The 27,313-nt window shown below is 38.5% G+C and overlaps 1 protein-coding gene and 1 non-coding gene across 7 annotated transcripts in view; one reads left to right on the top strand and one right to left on the bottom strand.

Moving 5' to 3' along the window:
* The window catches only part of PTGER3 (prostaglandin E receptor 3), a 190,013-nt gene that overhangs the window by 104,900 nt on the left and 57,800 nt on the right, over positions 1-27,313 (top strand).
* Positions 17,502-17,604, bottom strand: LOC127493792 (U6 spliceosomal RNA). Its single transcript, XR_007924336.2, has one exon. It is a non-coding gene; the product is annotated as a U6 spliceosomal RNA (small nuclear RNA).

Below are 27,313 nucleotides of genomic sequence, written 5' to 3' on the forward strand. Positions count from 1 at the left end.
ACTCTTTCACAAGGCTTACAAAATCCATCATGACCTTTACCATTTGTTTAACTTTATTACTCCTCTTTCCCTTGGATTATACTCTCCTGAGCTACTTTACATTTTAGGACTCCACTTTTAAACTTGCTGTTCCTTCTGTCTGGAATATTCCTGCTTTCCCACTCGGTGTCTCTAGTGGTCTCTTGCCTGGGACATTTAAGAGGAGGTGCATAATCCCCTTAGACAACTTGGAGATATGGGATTAATTTAATGTTGCTTGTCTATTTATATCATGCAATTTTGGGCATAGAGAGAATGTAGACTTGTATTTTGTACACAGAAAATGATGAAATATAACCACATTTCTTAAAGGAACAGATCTTAACCCAAGGGACATATATGGGTCCAAGTGTTTTGTAAGAAATCAATCTTTTTGTATTTTTATTTGTAGATGTGTGTGTATGTGTGTGTGTATAAATTGCCGCACCTCTACACTGAGAACTTTTCTCTACACTCCACATCACATGTGAAGAGACAATGGAGAGAAATTTATGGATAAAGTGCAAATTGTGTTTGAAACCATTCCAGTATTTAACTCTAAGAAAGTATTTTAATACCAGCCAGAGCCTTTGAGAATCATGTGCTAATTCATCCCTTCTTTCTCTTTGTGCTATGTGTATAGAGGGTGCATTTAAGGAGTATACACTTCCACAGCAAAAATAGGATTGTCAGGAGCAGGGCAGCTTATAGCAGGTCTGCGGTCTTAGGCTGTACCTACCCCATATACCAGTGTCTGCCCCTCGACCCATGTTCTTAGAAACAGCTCTTGCTAGCTTGTTGGTTGGAAAGAGCACATTTTAGATGAAGAGATCTCTTTCTCCCCAAGATGCCGGCTTCTTGAAATAAATGCTTTCCTCTCTGGTGAATCCAGTTGTCGAGAAGCAAGGGCCTGATTACTGTTCAGTAGCCTTATTTTCTGCTGACTTTACATAAAAAGTATAAACACCCACAGAATGCTTACCCAAGTGAATGAATGGGCATTTGTCAGTTCAGGTGTCTTCCTGATTTCTTCCCCCACTGCCCTCAGAAGTGATCAGGTCTAATTCTTTGTGTTTCTTTTTGAAGTTTACGATCTGCTTCTTCCAAAGAAGAATTTTGCTTGTGTTTGTTTCTTGGCTTTTCAACTTTTCAGGATGCTGATACTAACTATTGATATTTTACACTAAAAAGATGTCTTCCTTTTTTGCCTTGAGTGTTTTTTCCCCAGATGTTTCTTTTTTTTTTTTATTTTTGACAGGCAGAGTGGATAGTGAGAGAGAGAGACAGAGAGAAAAGTCTTCCTTTGCCATTGGTTCACCCTCTAATGACCGCTGTGGCCAGCGCGCTGCAGCCGGCGCACCACACTGATCTGAAGGCAGGAGCCAGGTGCTTCCTCCTGGTCTCCCATGTGGGTGCAGGGCCCAAGCACTTGGGCCATCCTCCACTGCCTTCCTGGCCCACAGCAGAGAGCTGGCCTGGAAGAGGGGCAACCGGGACCGAATCCAGCACCCCGACCGGGACTAGAACCTGGTGTGCCGGCATCGCAAGGTGGAGGATTAGCCTATTGAGCCATGGTGCCGGCCTCCCCAGATGTTTCTATTCTAGGTTGTCGTTCAGGCAGTTCACGTCAGTGGTTCCAGTGGTTATGGAATGTTGCTTTCTTCTAGATTATTATTCGATGTCTGTGACTGTTACTTTTTTTAATTCCCCACCAGTGCTAATGCATGGCAAATATTTTAAATATCTGAGAAAAATATTGTTAGGCGGCAGGTTGTGGATAAATTCAAATTTAATATGAAGTATTCATAGAGTGGAGGGATTATCTAAATTTTCATTGATGTGTATTTTGTGATTTGTCAACACTGGGATGACCTTATTTCCTTATTCCATCTAGTAGTAACTGGCATCTCTGATTATTCATTACTAAATACCAGTTTCCAGTGACTTGGTATTTCTACTTTTATATTTATTTGTACTGATTACCACTGATGTATCTGTAATGCCCATTCAGCTGTATGGATTTTACTTTGCACAGATTGATGCTAAGGAAACAGTGTACTATCCTTTTGGAAAACTGCCTTCAGTTTCATTGTGTAACACTTAAAATTTTTCTGAACTAAATCCTAATCAGAACTGAAGCTATCTTTGTGTTTATCCTACTCTTAATGTACTTATATATTTTCACTTGAAAAAAAATGGAATAATTTAACACATTAGTGGTGATAAATATGTGTGTAGAAGTGAAATAAACCTCACCACCATATGCATTCTAAAAAAAAAAAAAAAGAAGAATATTCAGAGACACCAAGCCGAGTTGTAGTAAATGCTGACAGAGTTGGGATACCCCAAATGAAGATACTTCAGTGACATTAAAATAATATTTTAAACTACTATATGAATGGATGGCAAACACAGACTAGAGCCTCATACACATGGCTTCTTTGTTGCATTTGGCTGATCTCTCCATTTCTACATTTGGGGTGCAGAGACTGAGGATAAATGTCTCTTCAGGAAATATATTTACTGTGTGGAAAGAAAATCCAAGAAGCCTTTTCTAGCATTTTTATTCACAAATTGAGTCTGATGTACTTGTTTCATATTAATAGGAACATTTATGGGATTTTGTAATATACCTGTGGTTGCAATATCATCCTGGAAATGCAGTTGATACGACAAATATTTCACATGTTTCATTTAATATATCCCATTTTTTATTTAATAAATTTTTATTTATATTTAATAAATATAAATTTCCAAAGTACAACTTTTGGATTATAGTGGCTTTTTCCCCCCATAACCACCCTCCCACCCACAACCATCCCATCTCCCACTCCTTCTCCTATCCCATTCTTCATCAAGATTCATTTTCAATTATCTTTATATACAGAAGATCAACTTAGTATATACTAAGTAAAGATTTGCACCCACAAAGACACACTAAGTATAGAGTACTGTTTGAGTACTAGTTATACCATTAACTCACATAGTACAACACATTAAGGACAGAGAACCTACATGGGGAGTAAGTGCACGGTGACTCCTGTTGTTGACTTAATAAATTGACACTCTTGTTTATGGCGTCAGTAATCACCCTAGACTCTTGTCATGAGTTGCCAAGGCTATGGAAGCCTTTTGAGTTCGCCGACTCTGATCTTATTTAGACAAGGCCATAGTCAAAGTGGAAGTTCTCTCCTCCCTCAGAGAAACGTACCTCCTTTTTGTTAATATATCCTATTTGAAGAATATCATATTCACCTTAATTTTTAGGCACTTGAACCAAGAACTCATAATCTTCATCAAGCCAAGAATGTAGACCCACTTAAGAAATTCTTCACAATTTAGATTTACTTCTTAGTTCATGCAGAATCTGGTTTAGTGAAACATACTTATCTGTTCATGTAGAATTAAATACCTTGTATAAGGATTGAAGTACATATAATAGTAATCAAACATATTTGCTATACTAATGGTATATTGAGTTATGCACATGATTCTCAATTCCCAGTGACTAAATTTTATCTATTCACTTTATTTGAAAATGATAGCAATTTGGTATGCAGCCATTTAAAAATTAATGGCAACTTGTAAAACTAAAGATCAAGTTCAATTTTTCAGACTGTTGACTTTGTGACAATGGTTATTGGATGTCCTAGGCAGTAAAGTGGATTGCAAGGCTCTTTCTAGGGCATTATAGAAAAACTTTACAATTGCACTCACTTTGCTCACATCCATGGTGAAATCCCTGATTATGGTCTATGGAATTTATATTTAGAGTACTATGGGAAATTAAAAAAAAGGTTCCTAGCATTCCTAAGCATAAATAATCATGCATCTTATAAAAATCATTGCATGCCGGCGCCGTGGCCCTATAGGCTAATCCTCCGCCTTGCGGCGCCGGCAAACCGGGTTCTAGTCCCGGTCAGGGCGCTGGATTCTGTCCCGGTTGCCCCTCTTCCAGGCCAGCTCTCTGCTGTGGCCAGGGCGTGCAGTGGAGGATGGCCCAAGTGCTTGGGCCCTGCACCCCATGGGAGACCAGGATAAGTACCTGGCTCCTGCCATCAGATCAGAGCGGTGCACCGGCTGCAGCGCGCTGGCCGGCGGCCATTGGAGGGTGAACCAATGGCAAAGGAAGACCTTTCTCTCTGTCTCTCTCTCTCTCTCACTGTCCACTCTGCCTGTCAAAAAAAAAATTCATTGCATATATCTCTATAAATAAGTGTACAGAATATGACACAGTTTCTAAACAATATTATGCTGCATATTTTATCTGGAAGTACCTAAGTGATATAAGCAATTCATAACCCATTGGCAACATAAACTGAGGCTTATAAAGTCTGCAGCAGTGGATGTCTGAATTTGTGCCTTGTCCAATGCAAATGTTAATCTGAATTATTTTTCTAGACATATTACTTTCAGAAAAAGAAAGCAAATTTGTTGAGCACATACTTCAGCTTAAATATGGAAGTAGATACATCGACATATGAGAACATGTAATTCTTTTTTTTTAAGATTTATTAATTTGAAAGTCTGAGTTACACAGGAAGAGAAGGAGAGGCAGAGAAAGGTCTTCCATCCGCTGGTTCACTCTCCAATTAGCTGCAATGGCCAGAGCTGTGCCAATCTGAAACCAGGAGTTAGGAGCCAGGAGCCTCTTCTGGGTCTCCCAGCTGGGTACAGAGGCCCAAGGACTTTGGCCATCTTCTACTGCTTTTCCAGGCCATAGAAGGGAGCTGGATAGGAAGTGGAGCAGCCAGGACTCAAACCAGCACCCATATGGGATGCTGGCGCTGCAGGCAATGGCTTTACTTGCTACACCACAGTGCCTGCTATAAGAACATGTAATTCTAACAATTACCCAGAGGGTACAAATTCTTATCTCTATTTTCATCAATGAGGGAATTAAGGCATAGAACATGTAACTGGCTCCCTCAAGAACATAATATTGAGGTGAGATTCCAACCCAATCTGAGGGCGCCTTGAGTTTATTCCTTTTCTAATTTATCACTTTAGGTCACTGCAAACCTTCTCCTGAAGTTATATCCAGAATGACATAAATCTGTTCAAGGACATGTAAGGACAAATCCCTAGTGAAAATAAAGTGTAGCAAGACCAAGAAGCTAAAATCTGTGACCATGAATATCTGACTCTTCAAGCAAAAATATTCAGGTCTCCAGTCATTGAGCTGGAGGTTTGGTCTGGGCTACAGTTCCATTGGAAACAGGAATGTCCAATGGGAAAGTTATAGCAGAGGTCCAGGTGTGCAAATTGCCAATCAAGTCAACTGTTGAAGATTGTCTTGGCATGGTAGATTCAAAATCACCATCACCTACCAGATACACCTGCTTTATAGCAATAAGTTAATTCCTGCCAGATTCTACATTCTGCTTTATTGTACGCCTGTTATCATATAAGATGGTTTATATGAGTTATCTCAATTAAACCTTACCACAGCTAGGAGGAAGCAAGGATTATTGGGTGATTTGCCATAATTTAACATGGCCAATAAAGCAGTAGTAAAGAGCATGCACCCTGGAACCAAACTACCTGGGTCTGACTTCTGGTGCCTATTGATTCTAGTACCTTCTATTGAAGGAAACGCACTTTATCTCTGACCCTTTTCTTCATTTGTAAATTGGGAGTGATAATAGAGCTCACTTTTATGAATTAAGAATATTAGGAACTTTAAACAGTGCCTGGATTAGGGAACCCACTAGGCAAATATATGACAAATAAAGAAGAAAACTGAGTAGGTTGAATAAATTCATAAAGATAATATTGGTGGAGCTGGGGATGGAAACCTAGTGGGTGTTGAGTCAGTGTTGAGCCCATGCTTGTAGCAGAGGCTATACAGAGGGTGGGTTTCCAGTGGGTATAGTTGGACAGAAACATGTGACTGCAGAAGAAACCTCCTGAACTTCACCAAGATGGTTCCAGGAACAGGAGAGATCAGCACCATCTCAAGATTCCATCCATCCTATCTCTCTTATCTCTCTCTCATCTCATATTGGTTACTATCTCAATGAAAATCATGCAATCACTAAAAGTTATTTCAGAATCTCTTTTGCATAGGAACCTTCCTAGTATGAAGTGTACATTTGAAATCTTTAATTTTGCATCACTGAGTCTGCCTCCATCTTAATTCAATAGTATTTAGTACTCTCTAGTTCTGAGGAATCAATGATGCATCATGGGTAGAGATTTTAGGGAAGGTTATAAAGAATCCTCTGAGTTTGTCTTCATTAATAATCCTTTGCCCATAAGAAGAAAAAAATTTTACAGATTATAGCATGAAATAAAATTTTCAAAGAGATATAATGTTTTGTTGATGCACATCCATGAGCTATGTATTTCAAAAGTTAAAGATAGGGGTTTTTTAAAACAATAAATGATTTTTACTGTTCAGCATCTGCATAGGGAGACATAGTGTACACAATACTATGTGGTGCTTCTCTTCAACTGATGCAACTAGGTAATTTATTTTTGTATGATAAGTATACATTTAATTTCATAAAAAACTATCAAGCTGTCTTCAAAAATGAATATATCATTTCACATTCCCATCAAATATATACAAAGTTCCTGTTGCTTCACATTCTTGTCAACATTTGATAGTGCCATTCTTTTTTTTAACTTTTATTTAATAAATATCAATTTTATTTTTCTAACTTTTATTTAATGAATATAAATTTCCAAAGTACACCTTATGGATAACAATGGTTTCCCCCCCATAACTTCCCTCCCACCTGCAACCCTCCCCTCTCCCACTCCCTCTCCCCTTCCATTCACATCAAGATTCATTTTCAATTCTCTTTATACACAGAAGATCAATTTAGTATATATATTAAGTAAAGATTTCAACAGTTTGCACCCACACAGAAACACAAAGTGAAAAATACTGTTTGAGTACTAGTTATAGCATTAAATCACAATGTACAGCACATTAAGGACAGAGATCCTACATGAGGAATAAGTGCACAGTGACTCCTGTTGTTGAATTAAGAAGTTGACACTCTTGTTTATGGCATCAGTAATCACCCTAGGCTCTTGTCATGGGTTTCCAAGGCTATGGAAGGCTTTTGAGTTTGCTGACTCTGATCATATTTAGACAAGGTCATAGTCAAAGTGGAAGTTCTCTCCTCCCTTCAGAGAAAGGTACCTCCTTCTTTGATGACCTGTTCTTTCCACTGTGATCTCACTCACAAAGATCTTTCATTTAGTTTTTTTTTTTTTTTTTTTTTTTTTTTTTTTTTTTTTTTTTTTTTTTTTTTTTTTTTGCCAGAGTGTCTTGGCTTTCCAATGCCTGAAATTCTCTCTTTTCAGCCGGATCCGCATGCCTTAAGGGCTGATTCTGAGGCCAGAGTGCTGTTTAGGACATCTGCCATTCTATGAGTCTGCTGTGTATCTCGCTTCCCATGTTAGATCGTTCTCTCCCTTTTTTATTCTATCAGTTAGTACTTTCAGACACTAGTCATATAAATTTTCAAAGTACAACTTCTGGATTATAGCGGCTTTCCGCCCCCCATAACCACCCTCCCACCCACAACCATCCCATCTCTCACTCCCTCTCCCATCCCATTCTTCATCAAGATTCATTTTCAACATCTTGATATACAGAAGATCAATTTAGTATATACTAAGTGAAGATTTCAACAGACTGCACCCACAGAGACACACAAAGTATAGATCACTGTTTGAGTAGTAGTTTTACTGTTAGTTCACATAGTACAACACATTAAGGACAGAGATCTTACATGGGTAGCAAGTGCACAGTGACTCCCATTGTTGATTCAACAATTGACACTCTTATTTATGAAGTCAGTAATCACCCTAGGCTCTTGTCATGAGCTGCCAATGCTATGGAAGCCTCTTGAGTTCACCAACTCCAATCTTATTTAGACAAGGTCATAGTCAAAGTGGAAGTTCTCTCCTCCCTTCAGAGAAATGTATCTCCTTCTTTGATGGCCTGTTCTTCTGCTGGGATCTCACTCACAGAGATCTTTCATTTAGGTCTTTTGGTTGTGTTTTTTTAATTTTTTAATTTTTTATTTTTTTGCCAGAGTGTCTTGGCTTTCCATGCCCTGAAATACTCTCATGGGCTTTTTAGCCAGATCTGAATGTCTTAAGGGCTGATTCTGAGGCCAGAGTGCTGTATAGGACATCTGCCAGTCTATGAGTCTGCTGTGTATCCTGCTTCCCATGTTGGATAGTTCTCTCCTTCTCAATTCTATCAGTAAGTATTAGCAGACACTAGTCTTGTTTATGAGATCCCTTTGGCACTTAATCCTATCATTATGATCAAATGTGAATTTAAACTGATTTCTTTGACTAGTGAGATGACATTGGTACATGCCACCTTGATGGGATTGAATTGGAATCCCCTGGCACATTTCTAACTCTACAATTAGGGGTAAAGAAATTATGGGATATGTACTCTATAGAATACTATACAGTAGGAAAAAAATGAAATCCAGTCATTTGCAACAAAATGGAGGAATCTGGAAAACATCATGCTGAATGAAATAAGCCAGACCCAAAGGGACAAATATCATATTTTCTCCCTGATCGGTGACAACTAACTGAACACCTAAAAGGAAACTGTTGAAGTGAAATGGACACTATGAGAAACAATGACTTGATCAGCCTTAGTCCTGACTGTCGAGGAACAACTTACTGCTTTATTCCTTTTAGTATTTTTTGTTCTACTTAATGGTAGAGCAACTCAGTAATTTTTATTACAACTGGAAGACAATATATCATAGAAAGTTTATGGTAGGTCTGGGGGAAAGTGTTATTTACAATAAATGATGGAATAGTTTGTCTTTGGCAATATGATTACACATGAAGAATGCAATATGGAAGTTTGGATGCCTCCAAAGCAATGCCACCAGGTCCCTAGGGTTCAGCTGATGGCATCTGTCTCCACACTACTTCTTTAGGTTAACACAAACACAAATGAACGTTATGTTCTTTCTCTTTCATGGTTCTCCCCTTTCTATTCATGATATTGGCAGTTTCATGTAGGAAAAAAATTGGATTTTGAAAAATTATTATTACTCCTGTAAATTAATTTGGCCATATAGGTCTATTGGCCAGGAAAGGTCAGAAGACCCCAAGCATCAACAGTAAACCTCTTGAGGCATTGCTGTTTTGTGGATTTTTCTTTTTAAATGGACTTGAACATATTTTAGTAATCTATAGCTGTATCTACATAGCCTCACCAAAATATGAGAATGCAAATTTTTGTAAAAATATTTTTCTTATCCTACATTAGGTCATATCAAGTTGTTATCAACTGGTTGTTCCATGATTCAGAGTCCTTGGAAGACATATTGATTAAGCATATTAAAGCCACTTTTTCTGTATTTCATATGCATGGACATACACCCAGCAGGCAGAGATGCAGTCTGAATTTGAGAGCAATGTTTTTGTAGTGTCATCCATGTCCCACACTTCTAAAGGAGAGCAAAATCTCTCATCTGTTTTTCTTAAAAAACTGCAGACTTGAAGGACAGCTTTAAGAGTAAGGAACCATACAGGGATGTTTCAGTGCAATTTCTTAGATCTGCCCTTGTGTTTCACTATTACACACTTCTCTGAGTTATATGGGGTTATGTTTAGTTTTTCAGCTGAGAACAATATAAGACATATTGTGTAGTAAGACATCAGATTTAATAGCAGTAAAATTAAGCAAAAACTGGGAAATAAAAATGTAGTTGATAGTGTCTGCAATGCTTAACAACTTTTAAATAACATGGCACATGGGGCCATTCACACTTTTACATTCTTATCCTATTATGCTTTTCCTGTCCTGTTTTTCACTATGCTCCCACCCACCCTGTTAAGCAGCTATACTGTTTACCATTCTCTGAACACATCATGAAGTTTTACACTCCCATGTTCTTTTTGTACTATTTAATCAGCCTGGAATGTTTTGTCCAAACTTCTCTGCATGGTAAGCAAGACTCAGACTCTATCTTCCTTTTAAAGAGTGTTCTCTTTTGAGGATACTTCCCAGATTTCCTGACCTTTTTTGAACCTGTCCCATTTTATCTCTCAGCTAGCTATTCTAAGTTGATGATTCTCTTTATATATACTCTCCCAGCCTCTTTGGCTTATCTTTATAGAGTGTGGAATACTGTATAGGCAGTGGGGATAACCACATTAACAAATATTCTTTAGGAGACTTCACTTCTCTTTAGTTCATTCTGGGTACTCCATTCTATTCGTGTGTGTGTGTATGTGTGTGTGTATGTGTGTGTGTGTTTAGACATATATATTAATAAATATATGAAACCTGTGAATTTAATATTAGCTCAGCCATTAGCAAACTGTACAACTTATAAAGTTATTTGAGGGTTTGCAATGTGGCATATGAGTGAAGCCAACACCTGTAATACAGGCATCCCATGTGGTTTCTGATTTATGTCCTAGCTGCTCCATTTCTGACCCAGCTCCCTGTTAATGGCCTGGTAAATGCAGTGGGAGATGACCCAATTACTTGGGCCCCCACCGCCCCTTTGGGAGACCTGGAGAAGCTCCTAGCTCCTGTCTTCAGTCTGGCTCAGTGCTGGCCTATGCAGCCATAGGGAAATGAACCAGTGGATTGAACATCTCTCTCTCTCTCTCTCTCTCTCTCTCTCTCTCTCTTTCTCTCTCTCTCTCTCTCTCTGTGTGTGTCTTCCCCTCCCTCTGTAACTCACATTTTAAAATAAATAAATACATTTTTAGAAATAATGAAGTTATTTGAACTGTCAGAATTTCATGTTCTATACCTGTAAAAGTACCTCAAAGAGCTAAAGTAGAAAGTAAATTGATAGAGGCCGGCGCCGTGGTGCACTAGGCTAATCCTCCTCCTGTGGTGCTGGCATCCCATATGGGCACCGGGTTCCAGTCCCGTTTGCTCCTCTTCCAATCCAGCTCTCTGCTGTGGCCCAGGAAGGCAGTGGAGGATGGCCCAAGTGCTTGGGCCCCTGCACCCCCATGGGAGACCAGGAGGAGACACCTGGCTCCTGGCTTCGAATCAGCGCAGCTCTGGCCTTTGCGGCCATTTGGGGGGTGAACCATAGGATGCAAGACCTCTCTCTCTGTCTCTCTCTCTCTCACTGTCTGTAACTCTACCTGTCAAATAAATAAATAAAAAAAGAAAGTAAATTGATAAAGTAGAGCACTTTGTATTTAGAATGAAGTATATTCTTACAGTGTAATATTACTGAAAACAAAACCAAAACCTGTTTTTTTAAAAAAAATTTTGTTTGTTTACTAGACAGACAGAGCTCCGCCTGGGTGGTTTTGGGTTTTCTATGGCCCCTTTCCTTGGCTTGCCATAGATAAGCACCTTCTGATTTACCCAGTGCCTCTGTATCCTCAGTGTCTATCTCTGTGTCCAAATTCCCTTTCTTGAATGACACCACTAAGATTGGATTAAGGCCCACCTGAAAGACCTGATTTAACTTTAGTTATTTATTTTTATTTTTTTAAAGATTTCTTTATTTTTTTTTACTTGAGAGTCAGAGTTACACAGAAAGGAAAGGCAGAGAGAGAGAGGTCTTCCATCTGTTGGTTCACTCCCCAATTGGCCACAACAGCTAGAACTGCGCTGATCAAAAGCCAAGAGCCAGGATCTTCTTCTGGGTCTCCCATGTGAGTGCAGGGGCCCAAGGACTTGGGCCATCTTCTATTGCTTTCCCAGGCCATAGCAAAGAGCTGAATCGGAAGTGGAGCAGCTGGGACTAGAACCTGAGCCCATATGGGATGCCAGCGCTTCAGGCCAGGGCGTTAACCCGCTGCACCACAGTGCCAGCCCCAAGTTATCTCTTAAAATGTTGAGTTTAGGCTACATATGAAGGGTTAAAAAGTTGGTAGAAAATGAAGATGGAAATATTGCATTATAAAAGGTTTTGTACTGGGGTAGGCTAAACAAAAGTAACAAACATAGCTCAAATGTAATAGCATAAAACAATGAGAATTTATTTCTCTCTCAGGAAACAACAGTTCAGGGTGGGAGTTGCAGGTCCACTGGGAACTCTCTTCCACACAATGTTTCAAAGATCAGACTCCTAGGACGCCTATATGGTCAAGCCTGGTCGCTATATCTCAATCAGTAAGTGGCTCACCTCACTTCTGTCCTGCCACTGCAGAGAACTGGTCTCATGTTCTCACCTGGTTGCTACATTGTGGAGATTATAATATCCTATGAAAGGTTGCCTGGGAGACCCCTTCCTAGCTATAATTCTACTGCTATGGAGGGCTACAGGTCATTTTGTACATCATAGTCTTATAAGTCATCCTAAGGAATCTGAGTTTTCATAAGGATTTGTGGGGTGATATTAGAAGCAGAAATATAATATTACAGGGGCTGTTTTGGTAATTTTGGCAAGGGCTTTGAATTAAGACAATGCCAATAAAGAATGGATAAGATTGCAGGACTGGCACTGTGGCATAGTGGGTAAAGAATGGATAAGATGAGATAGATTCTAGAGCTATTTTAGATATAGACACATCGTTGCTCTTGACTGATTTCTTTTTCTTTTTTTTTTTTTTAAAGATTTACTTATTTATTTGAAAGTCAGAGTCAGAGTTACACAGAGAAAGAAGGAGAGGCAGAGAGAGAGAAAAAAAAAAGAGAGAGGTCTTCCATCCATTGGTTCCCTCTCCAGATGGCTGCAATGGCTGGAGCTGCGCCAATCTGAAGCCAGGAGCCAGGAGCTTCTTCCGGGTCTCTCACGTGGGTGCAGGAGCCCAAGGACATGGGCCATCTTCTGCTTTCCCAGGCCATAGCAGAGAGCTGGATTGGAAGAAGAGCAGCTGGGACTCAAACCGGTGCCCATGTGGGCTGCCAGCACTGCAGGCACCGGCTTTACTCGCTATGCCACAGCGCCAGCCCCAAGACTGATTTCCTAAAAAAATATTTATTTTATTTGAAAGAGGTATGCAAGTTGGGGAAGGGAGACAGAGACAGAGAAAATGAGAGAGATCTAACTGCCAGTTCATTCCCCAAATGGCTGCAATGGCTAGGATGGGGTCAGATGGAAGCCAGGAGCCAGGAGATTTTCCAGGTCTCCCACATGAGTGCAGGAGCCCAAGCACTTGGGCCATCTTCTGCTACCTTCCCAGGTGCATTACTAGGGAGCTAGTTTGGAAGTGATACAGCTGGGATATGACTGGTACCCATATTGGATGCTGGCACTGCAGATGGCGGCTTTATCCTCTATGCCACAGTCTCGGCCCCATCTCTACTTCTTAAACTGTTTTTGCCTTTAATATGCTTTTTCCTAACCAAAGATTTGATTCTTTTTCTCAAATATACTTCACTTTAGAATCAAGAAACGTTGGTGGGCCCATTTCTTTCCTTTTCTCTCTAAAATATGAAACACATGTAACTTTAATGCTATTTTGTAGAAGATCATTCTGTTTTGATTTCACCATCAAAATGTACCTTGAAGAGCCGAGAAAGCTGGGAGTTGCTGGGGTAGAGAAGGTCAGTTTGAGGAAGTAATCATTTCGACAGCTGACATTGTGGTTTGTAATAAACTTGACCGACTGGTTCTTGTGGAAATTTTACTGTTTCTGTTGTTATGACTGCTTCTGCCAGGAAAAAAGATCTGGAGAATGTTTTAGAAAGCATGCTTTTCATAATTCAAATGATAAATCACCTTATGTAACGACCCCATTTATTTATGTCTTCACAGTGGTGTCGGCGAATTCCCTGGACAGTAATGTTCCAGGTGGCCTGTATTCACACATCTGTGGAGACACCTAATTTTCTTCACAGTTGATCCATGAAAATTTTTACCATTCAACATTTCAAAAATCACATTGGTGATGGGCCCCTTTTGCTGTTTCCCTTTGGGACCTAATCAGAGAGAAACTGAGTTTCCCAAGCGCAGAGTTAATGGGAAATTGTAGAGTCAGAGGATGTAGAAGATTAAACGAAGCTCAATTTTGCCAAACTAAGCTTCCTCAGCAGAAATAGCTGAATTCCTGACACAGAGTCAGCCCCTTTGAGGGATGTGTTTTATCTATGCTGCAATGTCTTCATGATGGTATGTATTACTCACTATAGACTCAGAGATCCATGGCTGTGGAACACAGAAAGAACTGTAGCCCAGCAGGCTGATTTGGCTTGGCCAAAGTTGTTGACTGAGATCATCTTACCTTACAGATGTTTAATGTGTGTTCTAGTGTGTCCTTTTTTTCCAGAAAACTGAGAGCTTCGTTTTCTTATTTTTGTCTGTCCTTCTGACAAGCTAAGTAAGTAAGATTATGCTTTAAGTCATTGTGACAATCAGAGTTGAATCACACCTGTGATAATGCAGCGTTGCTGTATAATAGTAGGCAAACTGAATGCTTCTGTGTCCCAGTTTTCTCTTCTGTGCAGAAAGGGGCTAATGACACGTGGCTTACACAAAAAGTAAATAAGAATGTATGTAGAGAGATTAGCATAAAGCTGACACTTAGTAGTTTTCAATTCATGGAGCTATTGTGAGAAAAAAAAGAGATCTTTAAGATTTTATTCTCAGTAACTGTAGCAATTCTATTCTTTTACATAGCCATGTGACTTCCGTACTTAGAGCATACTTCAACTTTGCCGGTAACTCCCACCAAAAGACTGCTGCATCTATTTCCAATGGCAAGCAATGTTGCCGCCGTTTTGGGAGAATATGGCTAAGAATAAAAAGTAATTGCTTCCCTAATATCTGAGTTTCAAAAAATTCCCATCATCCTCTCTGAAGTCTTATTTGTAAGGATACTTAAGCATCGGAAGAAAAAGTGTGAGTGAGTCTAGTAATAAAACTATGTGATCATAAGGGCTATTACTCCTTATGCTTGCTAAAGGAATAAATTGTTGCCTATGGATGAGTGACATAAAGAGTCTTCTGCTTCTCAAGTAATCATTCTCTCCCTTCATGTCCCCAGTACTGATTTATCGGGCATGTGCTGTGTGCTGGGCCCAGACAAATAAAAATAAATCTGAGATCATCTCTGTCCTGCCCAAAACTCTGACATTGTTTAGTGATGTCCATTTGTGGAAACTACTGCGAATATATAAATTTATTTCAGCAAATATAAGGGAAAAGTCACTTTACAAATCACAGTGTTATGTGGGGAAAAGTTAATAGAAGAAGGCATTATCATTCTTTCTGATAGTGTCAGGGATAGGGCAGATACAATTAAATAAAATCCAGGGTAACCAGTGAGAGAAGGCACAGCAAGGAATAAATAACAGGCTATGATAACTCGGGGGAGATAGTTTATTTCTGTCTTGAATAATCTATTAAGCTTTATAGAAGCAAGGGAAACTGATACAGGTTTGGCAAGTGATAATAACTTCATTCACTCTTCCATCAGGCATTTATTGAACCATGACTAAATACCATTGTAGTAACTATCTGAGATATAGACACGATAGAGCTTTGTCTTTCAGGAGCTAATACTCAAGTCATGGAAGAGACAGAAATATATAATCAAATAATTATAGCATATTTATAATATTAATAGATTATATGATACTAATATAAAAGAATATAAGACAACATAGTTATTGAGGGAGTCCTTGACTATGCCTTAAGTATATAATCATTTGTGTGTGTGTTGTGTGTATTGTGTGTGTGTGCGCATGTGCACATATATGTGTAGGAGGGAGAGCTGGAAAAGCTTTCTGGAGGGGGCCTTTGAGCTAAGTCTTGAAGAGAGTAGACTTTAGCAAGCTACTTGGGGTACTGGAAGCATAGGTGCATTCAGGGTGAAGGAGAAAGCAAGGCGTATTTCCTCAGGAAACTCCAGTGTCTGAGTACAGTATAAGGAGAATGTGGAGTGAGATATGGGAATGGCAATGGCAATGAGGGCATCAATCACGGGTTAGATGTGGAGAAGAGGCTAAAACTCAGGTAAGGACCAGATCACAGACTTTGTATAAAGCCATGGAGAATCAGTGAGATGGCCGTGATGGGCTCCCTAGCTAAGCCTCATGCTTGGTGAGTTGGGCCAATGCACTGCAGTCTACTTTATCCACACCCCTTTCTCAGCTGCCACTTCTTCCTGCTCCCACCCTGCTGTGTTATGAATATGTGCTCCAGAATGTAAGGGCTGTGAAGCCATTCTGTTAGTATTGTTCAAAATACTTGGGAAACATAAAATAACACTTAGTTCTCCCTTTTTTTTAACAGTAATAACACATTTAAATTGTATTGCAAGACTATAAGAGTTTACAAAGATTTTTTTTCACTTTTATTTAATAAATATAAATTTCCAAAGTACAGTTTATGGATTACAATGGCTTCCCCCCCCCATAACTTCCCTCCCACTCGCACCCCTCCCCTCTCCTGCTCCCTCTCCTCTTCCATTCACATCGATTCATTTTCAATTCTCTTTATATAAGGAAGATCAATTTAGTATATATTAAGTAAAGATTTCAACAGTTTGTACCCACACCGACAAAGAAAGTGTAAAATACTGTTTGAGTACTAGTTACAGCATTAAATCACAATGTACAGCACATTAAGCACAGAGATCCTACATGAGGAGTAAGTGCACAGTGACTCCTGTTGTTGATTTAACAATTGACACTCTTGTAATCCCCCTAGGCTCTTGTCATGGGTTGCAAGGCTATGGAAGCCTTTTGTGTTCACCGATTCTGATCTTATTTAGACAAGGTCATAGTCAAAGTGGAAGTTCTCTCCTCCCTTCAGAGAAAGGTACCTCCTTCTTTGATGGCCTGTTCTTTCCACTGGGATCTCACTCACAGAGATCTTTCATTTAGGTGTTTTTTTGTTGTTGTTGTTGTTTTTGTTTTTTTTTTTTTTTTTTTTTTTTTTTTTTTTTTTGCCACAGTGTCTTGGCTTTCCATGCCTGAAATACTCTGATGGGCTTTTTAGCCAGATCTGAATGCCTTAAGGAATGATTCTGAGGCCAGAGTGCTGTTTAGGACATCTGTCATTCTGTGAGTCTGCTGTGTATCCCACTTCCCATGTTGGATCGTTCTCTCCTTCTTAATTCTATCAGTATTAGCAGACAGTAGTCTTGTTTATGAGATCCCTTTGGCACTTAATCCTATCATTATGATCAATTATGAACTGAAATTGATCACTTGGACTAGTGAGATGGCATTGTTACTTGCCACCTTGATGGGATTGAATTGGAATCTCCTGGCACGTTTCTAACTCTACCATTTGGGGCAAATCAGATTGAGCATGTCCCAAATTGTACATCTCCTCCCTCTTTTATTCCCACTCTTATATTTAACAGAGATCACTTTTCAGTTAAATTTAAACACCTAAGAATAATTGTGTGTTAATGCAAAGATTTAAAGACTATAAAATTTCATCCAGTGGTTCCAAATTTTTTTTGAAATATATGAAAATATTTTCTATAAATATTAGACAAATGATAATGTGTGAGTTCTCAAATTTTAGAGGAGCAAATCTATACTTAAATATTTCTCTCTCTCTTTTTTGAGATTTACAAAGATTTATTAGAGTCAAAGAAAAAATATGGAATGCTTCACAAATATGTGTGTCATCCTTTCACAGGGGCCATGCTAATCTTTTCTGTTTTGTTCCAATTTTAGTATGTGCTGCCGAAGCGAACACAAACATTTCTTTTTAATTATCTAACTGCAACTTTCAGGTTTACTAGGAAAAGGTCGTTTAAAACTCTGTAACATGACTGTGTACACTTTTCAATTTGGGGGGAAAATATTTAGAGCTTAATTTTTGAACTATTGAAAATAAAAGTGGTACCAGCACTGTGGCACAGCCGGTTAAGCAGCCATCTGCAATGCTGGCATCCCATGTGGGCACTGGTTCGAGTCCCGGCTTCTTTACTTCTGATCCAGCTCCCTGATAATGCACCTGGGAAAGCAGTGGAAGATGGCTCAAATCCTTGGGTCCCTGCAACCACACTGGAGACAAGGAAGAAGCTCCTAGCCATGGCTTCTCCTGGCCCAGCCCTGGCTGTTTTGGCCATTTTGGGGGTGAACCAGCATATGGAAGATTTCTTTTTCTCCATCTCTCCCCTCAGATTTTCAAATAAATAAATATTTTTTTAAAAAAAAAAAGGAAAGAAAAGCAAGGCACAGAAATTAGTTTGCAGTCAGATATGATGGCAAAGCCAACAAAGTTCTTAAAAACAATCAAGAGTTGTATCAAACAGAACACAGTGACTGAAAACTCAAGTTTTCTTCTTCCTTCATTCCTGGAAGTAATTCCAGAAGGTTATACCCTGCAGCCCTTCCGTTTCTCATTGTTATTTTCACACTGTACACAGATCTCACACTGCATTGTACTCTATACATTTTGAAGGATCTGTAGCATATTTTTTCTGTCAAATGGCCATTAACCTCTTCAACCCCTGAATGTAATTACGTTGAGTTTCTTCATTTAAAACATGTGTGACATGCTTGGAAAAAATCTTTTCCCTGCCAGGTCTAGGCCTGAATCCCAACCATAGTGACAGCAACACACCAAGGCGCATTCCCCGTGGCCATCTGGAGCATCATTTGCCTTCACATACTCTCTCTGCAACATGAATTTAATAATATCTGATTTTGATTCTTTAACATCAGCAGGAAGATTCCGCTTCTTTTTAGCTTTCTAAAAGCGGTCTGAGTTAGGACTTGGTCTATTTTTGAGCAGCACTGTTCAGTTCACCCTGTACACTGCATTTCAGGGATTAGTTAGTTCTTTACTGTGAGCCTCTTCATTGAATGCAAATATTGAAATTTAGGTTTGAAAATCAAGAGATTTAGGGGCCAGTGTTGTGGCAAGAGTAGATTAAGCTGCCAACTGTGACTCGGTGTTCCATATCAAAGTGCTGATTTGAGTCCCAGCTGCTCTGCTTCTGATTCAGCTCCCTGCTAATGTGCCCGGGAAAGCAGTAAAAGATGGTCTAAGACCTTGAGCCCCTCACCCACGTGGGGAACCTGGATGGAGTTCCAATCTTCTTGGTTTCAACCTGGCCCAGCCTGGGCTGTTGTGGCCTTTTGGGGAGTGAACCATATGATGGGAAATTCATTTATTCATAGTCTCTCACTCTCTCTTTCAGTCTCTCTCTCTCATTATCTCTCCCCCATTTCTCCCTCTCTCCATCACTCTGCATTTCAAATAAAATGAAATGAATATTTGAAAAAAAGAAAATCAAGAGTTATAAACTTGGGCAACTAGGATAGAAACTTTTTTTGAACAGATAACAGATCAATTTTTTTTGAGCAGGAGTTCAGGAAATGTTTCCTCCATCTTGAGTGCAAATAATTAAATTCCTTGTTCTGGAACATTAGAATATTTGCACAAATTTCACATTCATATTTAATTTACTAATCTCCCCCAGTGGTAAAAGTATTCCTGCAAACGCTTTCTTTTCCCTCTTTCCAAATAAAGAACTGGGAATAAAAATCACAGGTAGAGGTATTGTTTATTTCTCCATTAGTTGCCAGTAACCTAAAAGGCAGCAGAGATCGGAGTCCTTCATAGGGAACTTCTGGAAATTTGATAGGTGATTATTTTTCCACCTGTTTCCCAATTCACCACCCTTGTGTAAACACCTCTCAGAGAGAACTGGTTTGCGGTGAAAGCAATGTCATTTTGTACAGAGTTCTGTGTGTCACAAAGTATTTGATTAACCAGAGTAGCCAAAGATTAATTTAATTATTTGGTCAATATTTTACTAGGATTTTCACTTATTACTAACCCCCCCCCCTTTTTTTTTTGACAGGCAGAGTGGACAGTGAGAGAGAGAGAGACAGAGAGAAAGGTCTTCCTTTGCCATTGGTTCACCCTCCAATGGCCACCGCGCCCAGCGCGCTGCGGCCGGCGCACCGCGCTGATCTGAAGCCAGGAGCCAGGTGCAGGACCCAAGCACTTGGGCCATCCTCCACTGCACTCCCGGGCCACAGCAGAGAGCTGGCCTGGAAGAGGGGCAACCGGGACAGAATCCGGCGCCCCGACTGGGACTAGAACCCGGTGTGCTGGCGCCGCAAGGCGGAGGATTAGCCTAGTGAGCCGCGGCGTCGGCTGGACTAACCCTTTTGTTTTTATTGTAATTAGCTTAATTTCCTATCCTCTTCATTTATGCAGGTGATGTTTTACACAAAGTACTTAAATTATAATATCAACTGCAAATGTTGGTTCAAACGTTAAGTCACATTTTATCATAAACCTGCACCTTGCCTCATCTTGTTAAGATTTTTGGATTGGGAAAAAAAAATACACACCATCAGATAAACAACTGTTATTAAAATTAACTTCACTAATTTGCTTTGGACTAATTTTTTAAAAACCCATACTGAGATGTGACAGTAGAATGGTAGACAAGAACTACACAGTTTTCAAAGCTTGAAGATAAATGAGGAAAATCCCTTTGAGAGTGGATGACCGATGAAACCTGAAGAATCAAATCACAGCTGTATCTATTAGTCTTTATTGCTACTATATTTCATAGCTTCAGAGCTTCAGCTGCCATTAAAAATGCCAAAGTCACAGTCTTTCTGTAGAATTTTACATGCAAGCCAATTTACAAAGCTCTGGTTTGCAGCTCAGCTCTGAAAAAAAAAATGTGGTCTAGGGGACTTTCTCAGTTCAACCAACTTGTAGGAATTTGATTAAGTTAAATCTTAGATTGGGGTTCCCTAGTACCTAGTTATGAATGTATGTTGAAAAGAAAACCACAAAATACAGTTCTTTAAATTCTTAGGATGAAATAAGAGGTTAGTGAAGCAGTATGAATTTCTAGAATTTTCTACTAAGTGGCTGTTTTTGAATTATAATTATTAGAAGTGCATGCTAATTGCAACAAGGCAAACAGTATAGGGGCAATGAAAGAAAATAGTTTTTCCTGCTCCCAATTCTTTCCTTCTGGAGGACAGCAAGTATCTTGTATATATTCTTCTTCATCTTTTAAAACACATCCTGCTATATTAGTAAGCAAAATTTGATATTTTTAACTTTTCTAATATGATTTATAATTTCTATGTAATGTACTGATTTCATTGTTTTCACACCAGAACAGCTTTTTCCCAAATTAATGTTTTCATGAAAAATTTGGTACTTCCATTTTTAAAGGCTGTTATCAGCTTAAGTGTGACTTCCCAATTATCTCATAAAACTAGATTTAGAATTAATTCTTTAGTGAATGTTTTGGTTTCATGTTGTATATTCCTTGAGACAGAGATATTGTCACTGTATTACTGACAAGTTCCTGCCTAGTGCCTGGGACATAATAAGGCTAGATAGAGATTGATATAGATAGAGATATATCAAATTATATGAAATATATAACTTAAATATATATATGAACTTATGCAAACATATGTGGCAACTTCAAAATAATGGAAAATTCACATTATTTTTTAATTCCATTTCCCCAAAAACCTTTTAAAGCCTCCTCATATTTACTTATACATATATTTATATATCATATATACAGTATATAAAATATAGAAGTAATGATGAATAGATTCCTTTATTGTTAACAGAAACTGTTTCATCATTGAATTTTGAAACGAGTTTCTAAGTACCGTAACAGCAGAACCTTACATGCTATCTAGTAGATCAAAGCTGCCGCATGTTTGTGGAATGAAGAGGATGGCCCTCTAACCCTTCCAATAGCTCTCTGCCATGCTCTGGGGCACAACCTGAAACCAGTAGAACATGGATAGGGCAGTCACAAAGCAGCTAAAACACGGGCAGATCTGGGGTTTTGCACAGCCTATTTGTATGCTGCATACAATTTCTATTTCACTGAACTTATCTGGGGACATCTGATATGACTGGCCACTTGGCTTTCCGACTGTGGCCTGTTTTTTTATACACACCTGAGATTTTCTCCTTGATGTCCTTCATGGTAGCTGGTCTCTAGGAATCCAGAACAGCCCTTTTCTCTTGTTTACCTAAATCATTTTCTTTAATGATCTTATCTACTTCTGTGTTCTTAATTACTGATATTTTTATGGCACCTGGTCCTTATTTACTGATGTTTTTATGGCACCTGGTCCTTATTTCTAGAACCCACCACTCTCTTGAGTTCCAGAAAACACACCTAAATACTGCCATATAACCTTATTTCTCTCTATGAAGATGCTGCAAACTTTCATATATATAATACTATCCTATCATACTCTAAAATTATGCTTTTTTTCTATATTGTGTGCTTTGGTTAATGGCTTTGATTGTTCTATTGGGGAGGCTAAAATTCATCTTAAATGACTTTCACCTTTTTTCATACCCTGATTTTTGTTAGTTCTACCTCCAAAAATAGCTCTTAAGTAGTATACCACATATAATTCATTTCACCAGCAGCTTCATTAGCTCAGAACTTCACAACATATGGATTGTCTCTCCTCTACAATGTTGATAAAAATATTTTGTTTTTAAAGTGAAAATATAAATATTTCATTATATATGAGGAAAGTATCAGTGATTCTCACTGCCTAATTTAATATTCTCGTACAGCTACAGCAGGTACATTGAAGTCCAGGAGGAAAATGTATTGGAACTTCTATTTATATTCACTATTTTTAAGCATAGTAATTTATATTTACTAACAAATGTAACCTACATATATGTATGTAATAATGTATAATAATAAGATGAATACCTGTGAACTGACCCATAACCTAGAACACTGCCAGCACTTTCTCAGCTACTTCACTTTCTTCTCTCCTCCTCCTCCTCCTTCCACCAATCCAATCTCTCATAAAGTGACTTTTCTTTTTTCTCATTCCATTTTTAATAGTTTGATCACATATATAGATTAATTTAACAATAATATATTTCTTGCTCTTAAGCTTTATAAAAATGGAATCATGATCCATTTCTCTTTTGCAACTTGCTTTCTAACTTGGTATTATGTTTCAAAGTTTTATTCTTGTCATTGCATAATGCTGCAGATCACTCATTTTTATTGAAAAAAATCTCATTTGTGAATACATCAAACGTTATTTATTCATTCTTTTTTTTCAGGGACATTTGGATTCTTTCCAAGTGTAGCTTTAATGGACAACACTACTATGGAAAGTGTTACATATTCCTTTAGTGCACCTGTACAACTTTCAAGAATATAGCTGGCAGTGGGACTGTTACATCACAGAATAGGCATATTTTCAGAACATAATAGATTATTAATTCTATATGCACATTCTTTGTCTTAACATGTGTTAAAGATGTATTAAGAGTTGGGTGCTCAAAACATTTTGTGAATGCATAAGTGTGTGTGATAAAAAATGTTTGGAGAGCTCTGGTGTATAGAACCCAACATCATTTCCAGACCTTGCTTCTAATTCCCCCGTTCATCTGCATTATTCCTAAGCAAGCCTTTTATACTTCTGCTGCAACAAGTTTGCCCAGTGTATATCACTGTGATTAGTACTTTCCAGGTTGTGTGGTTATTGTTTGCTTCACGTCAGTCTCCTCACTGAGTCTTAACAGCAAAATACAGAGTTGCAGTCTCATTCATCTCTGAATTTCAAATTCCTAGCCCAATGTTAGCAGGTAATTAGTAAAATATTTATTGAATGAGTGAATGAGTATACCGTAGTAGTGATAGCACGTTTTTATATAGCTGAGAAGACAAATGAAGAATCACAGTAAAACCTTGTGCTCTCAGAGGAAAGCATTAAAATATTCAAAGTATTGATGTGCTGTGATAGTAATTAATCAATGGTGTTTTGAAGGCTAGATATCAAAATACATATCTTAATTTAGAATTAATCAACAATGCCAAAACTACAGTTATTTCTTAATTTTGCATTAGTTGCACTAGTGTAGCAGCATAAGCAGAGCAACAGAAAATTCTCTTCAGTATCCAACTTATAATCGCCTCATTAATATTCCTAGGAGGAGACTGTTCTATTGCAACAGAAGAATAACTAGACTAGGAGTCAGGGAGATCAAAATTTGGCTCTAAATCACTTAATTTCTTTGATAATTCGTATAATAATGTAAACATTATTGCTTTTTAAAATTTTTAGCAGTGCTTTTTGGTACTATTTATTTATTGCTTTTCAGGAATAGTGATAAACTCCCATAAGGATTATCTCATTTAGTAATTAGCATGACTATTATCCCCATTATACAGAAATACCAAGTGACAATCAGAGAAACTATACAACTTGCCCAGGGTCCTACACAAGCAAGTCACTTTTCATCCTCTTTTACAATCTGCTTTTCATTCATTACACTGTTCTACTTTTCCCTGGCTTCTTCCCAGGAATTCTAAAAGAGCAAAATGAGATCATATATTTGAGAACATTCTATAATTTTTAACACTCCATTCATTCAACAAATATTTACTTTGCACTCAGCACCAACCACATTCTGTAGTAACCACCAAAATAAAACTGAAGTTGAGTTATATAATTAGCATCTGGTTGGTGTTGAAGTCTAGCAGAGGGGACATGAGTGTCTCAAATGACAGTTACATAATAGTGACTTTATTTCTAGGGTAAGATGTCAGGTAAAACTTTGCAAGGGAGCTGCCACTAAACTCCACTGTGTAAAAAGACGACCAGGAGACAGACAGATAAAATGGCATACCAAAAATGAGAACACTGAGAGAAAAGATGTGGATACACACATGGTAACTGGGAAATGGAAAGTCAGCTACTGTGGCAAAAACACAGGATAGAAGACAGCTTGCAGCAACATAGAGAGCCAGAAAGAAGGGTAGGCTGGAACCAGATTATAAAGGACTCTGGAATTTGGGTGTGTTTGTTTGCTTGTTTGTTTATTTATTTATTTTGAAACTCAGAGAGAGAAGGAGAGAGATATCTTCCATTCACTGGTTTATTCCCCCAGATGGCTGCAACTGCCAGCCCTGGCCCAAGCCGAAACCAAGAGCCAAGAGCTTCATCTGGGTCTCCCACATATGTAGCAAGGGGCCAGACACTTGGGCTATCTTCTTTTGCTTTTCCAAGACCATTAATAAAAACCTGAAATGAAAGTGGAGCAGCCAAGGCATAAACTGGCGCTCATATAGGATACCTACATCAAATGCAGTGGCTTAACCTGCTACACCCAAATGCAGCCCCTGGATTTTCTTTTATTGGGGTAATGCGTGTCATAGAATGGTTTTAACTAGACAGGTAGCATGATGTTGACAAATAAAATTAGTAATGATTATTATTTTTATAAAATAATAATGGATAATATTTACTGAACAGTTAATATGTGCCAATAACTTGATAAATATCTTCACAGATACCCTATGAGGTATCTTTTAATCCTTCGGTTTAATCAATTTAATTTAATTATTCAATATTTTAATTATCTTACTCCACATAATATGCTCTTAGTCACATTCCTACTGACATGATAGTCAAGACTCCGAATGTCAACATATAAGAAGATTGGGTGAGACCATCCTCCTGGTAGTGGAATAGGGGCTAGGAAATAAACTGTTATTTTGTTTTATTTTGTTTTCTGAATTTGCATTAATATACCACACACGTTGTTTATTCTTGATTAATCTGGAATAGTTTAAGAAGACTCTGATAGAGGTAGGGAGGTTAAAACCTTCTCTTATAAACCTTTCTCAGGTGCCACTCCTGGGAAGCAACAAGGAAGAGAATGTAGATTTACAAGGCAGTGTTACTAATGGTTAATAACTGTAGAATCCATGAAAAGCTACTGAAAGACATTGGCATTGCAGTGGTGGCAGTACCAAAATTGACCCCAAAACAGAGCAGACACTGTAGCATGGGCAAGCTCACTTATGTATGTGCCTTCATGTCCTAAATCATTGCTAATCACAGCTTTGTGTGACAGTAAATACTGAATACAGTTAGTCATTCACTTGTCCTGTACACTGCAAGTATAGAGATTGAAGGTATATTTTTAATTTTTTAAATTTTTACCTTTATTTTAAAGGCTGGGGATAGGAGAAGGGGCATAGAGACAGATGGAGGGATCCTCCATATGTTTGTTCACTCCCCAAATGCTGGCAGCAGCAGTCAGGGATGGGCCAGACTGAAGGCAGGAGGCAGGAAATGAATACAAGCCTCCATGTAAGTGGCAGATGCCCAAGTACTTCAACCATCATCTACTGTCTCCCAGCGTGCTCATTAGTGGGAAGCCGGATTGAAAACAGAATAGCCAAAGATTGAACCCAGGTGCTCTGATATAAGAGGTAGACATCCCAAGTGATCACTTCACAGCTGAGCCAAATGCCCACCCCAGAAGGTTAGCTTTAACTCCAGACATTTTACTGCTATCTCTAAAGAAAACTACACATTATGGGCAGAAGTAGTCTTTCTTCCAGCTAGAAAGATATTCTGCCCTTGAGAAACCATATATTACATATGCTCTGGAGGGTTGGTCAGTGCGCTGTTGTCCTGTAGGAATTTCTAGCCTTATAACTCCCTTTCTTTCTGCACACTTAGAAATGAGATGGGTCCTGACTTAATAAATATCCTTCTTGAAAGGTTTAGAGATATTCAGTAGAGAGTCAGCAACTTTCTACAGAATACTATTTTCGGTGTTGAAATACTTATTTGACTGGCAAGGAATCCAGAAATTTAGACAATAACTTGAGCTCAAAGACTAGGGATTGCAAAGACTGTGCATAGCTTTGGCATACACAAATATTAGTTGTTCGCAAGAAACCAGATGAAGCGAACAACTACCCAGACCTGATAGCAAAGAAATCATAGAGCTCTTGGAGTAGGCAGCAGAGTAAGTCATGTATAAACTTATGCGCTCGGCAATTCCTCTGTTGTACATTCAGTGATGCACATTTGTGTTTTTCTCTGTACCGATCAATGAATTAATCATATTAAGACTCTAGAAGCATCTTTTATTTTCTGGTTTCAAAAAGCCATTACATCTCCTTCTGTTACATCAGTGTGGCAACCAGTGAAAAAGAAAGAAAAGAAATGGAACACACAGCCATTCTTTGGATATAAACTGGACATTGAGCGCAGGAGTTTGACACAGCAGTTAACTTGTCACTTGTCACATGTAATGCCTGTGTCCCATAACAGAGTGCCTGGGTTTGAGTCCTGATACAGATTCCTGCTAATGTACATCCTGGGAGGCAGTAGGTGATGGTTCAAGTGTTTGGGTCTCTGCCACCAATGTGGGAGACCTGGATTTTTTAAATTTCAGACTCCTGGCTTCATCAGCTGTAGTAGGCATTTGGGGAATAAATCACGAGATGAAAAATGTCCATCTCTATGTCTCCCTCTCTCTATTTCTCTGTTTTTCAAATGTAAATAAATAAGTAAAGTTTTAAAGAGAACTGTACATTGAACACATCACTTCTGATAACATCCCATTCAGCTGAGCCACATCACATATTTTATATGAAA

This window comes from Oryctolagus cuniculus, chromosome 7 (genome assembly GCF_964237555.1).
Source record: "Oryctolagus cuniculus chromosome 7, mOryCun1.1, whole genome shotgun sequence".
Classification (NCBI taxonomy): Eukaryota; Metazoa; Chordata; class Mammalia; order Lagomorpha; family Leporidae; genus Oryctolagus; species Oryctolagus cuniculus.